We start from the raw sequence: 1,969 nt of genomic DNA on the forward strand, positions 1-1,969 counted from the left end.
AAAAAAAAAAAAAAAGAAAAAAAGTGCTGCTGGCTATGGGAGCTCAGGAGAACCGCAGTAATCCCCAACTGAGCTATATTACCTGACCAAATATGTACATTTCCACTCGATACTCTCTCCAGGATATCCAACTTCTAATTAGACTTTACTGCCTATTACGAGCACGAGCTGGAACGTTTAACAGCCTCTTTGACGAGGGAGGGGAGGGCGAGAACTTCCTAATTGTCCCCTTCATTTTCCCAAAGAGCGACTCAAGAGCGGATACGAGAGGAGCGGCAGGTTGATAAAAAGGACGAACATCTGTCGCAAGTTGGATACGCCACACGCACGCACGCACGCACAACACAACGCAGCAACTCGCCGGCTCGTTATTGATGCAGCCAAAGAAAGCAAAATCGTATTTCCCTCTTTAGACGCCACTTGGTTTCTTTTGCTGTGAGCTGCAAGGAAGCGGGGGGAGTGAGAGCAGATGTATCACGGAAACAATTGGAGATGTAAACACATCTGGGCGCAGTATTGTACAGGATGTAAATAGCAACGGTCTAATGGTACTTCAAGAATCACAATTCAGCACATATCTTGGCTGTATTCTAAGACGGCGGTTTGGTTCATATTCAGTACTGGAATTGAACACAATACAAAACATGAAAGTGAAAATCCTGTGGAAAAAAATTGAAAATTGGCAAATGAGCAGAATGTGTGAATTTTGTTCATTCTTTGGCTTTTGTCAGCGATATACTTTCACAACAACAAAGACAGTACAGGTCAAAGCATGGGTTGTATGTTCAGCCACGGGAGGAGCACTTCATCACTAAGTTGCCAAACTACAATATACAGTACTGTACTTGTCAATTACCGTGGCAGATCCATGCATGTGGTGCATGCAGATAACATATCGCAAAACAACCACCACTCCAACACAGATAACTTTACCACAATGCAGTATCTAATCTGTGCCAACACTGCAACTCTGCTTGGATTTTGGCGAGTAGTCTGACTGCTGCTTGAAAATGCTACATCTTCTCCCAGCCTAGCGGCAAAGTCATTAAGTGATGAAACACTCGACGTGGAGAGTACCATATAAATTGGCTTACTGGTGATGTTTCAATCTAGCAAAATTCACAACTCACCATTCCATGCTAGGATTATTAAAAAAAAAAAAAAAAAAAGATGCCTTAGCAGCAATAGGTATGAATGGATTAAATAAGGGTGTGGCCAGCATTATGCCTTGACCTCAACCCTATTGAGAACCTATGGAGCATCCTCCCAAAGAAGATTTGTGAGGGCGAATGGAAGTATAGTTCCAAACAAGTAACTCTGGGGAGGCAGCGCTGGCATCCTCTAATCATGTCACATAAACATAAACGGTACCATAACTTCACACAGCAATCGGCTTTTTGACATTTAACAGAAGCGGACTATGGTCATTTACTTGAAAGTAGCTCTGGATCTTCACCAAACCTTGCTGGGCAAGTGGAGAAACTCGGCTCGGGGTGGTCATTGACACGGACACATTTTTTTCCCAAAACACATCCAACAAAAGAGATAATTGAATGTGTAAATTTCGACTTGATGGGTGGAAAGGCACTCAAGCAACCCAAGTATCTGTATATAAGTATTTAAAAACGTTATTTCCTGTAATATGTTCATCCCGTTTAACATTTGACATTACATGAGATACCCCCGTTGATATATTACTTCATAGCCTCCATCGTACTATTTTCAACTATTGTACTAAAACCGCGCCTTGCTAATTTACTCAGCGACTCGGCCATGAAGGTTATTTTCTGCGAATCTCTCCAGGACGGCCATAAACAGGATGAGATCATTTGCGCTTTGCAGTAACCGCTTTCCTTTTGTCATTTTAAGTCTTATTAAAGTGCGAGCCCCCGATCGTGAGTCGCGGCTTGGCGGCAACTGCCGGATGGGCTTTCGGCGTCCTGTTAAATTACGTCGGCCCCCGCCGCAA

Source organism: Hippocampus comes, unplaced genomic scaffold (genome assembly GCF_001891065.2).
Source record: "Hippocampus comes isolate QL1 unplaced genomic scaffold, H_comes_QL1_v1.1 scaffold13, whole genome shotgun sequence".
In the NCBI taxonomy this organism is placed as follows: domain Eukaryota; kingdom Metazoa; phylum Chordata; class Actinopteri; order Syngnathiformes; family Syngnathidae; genus Hippocampus; species Hippocampus comes.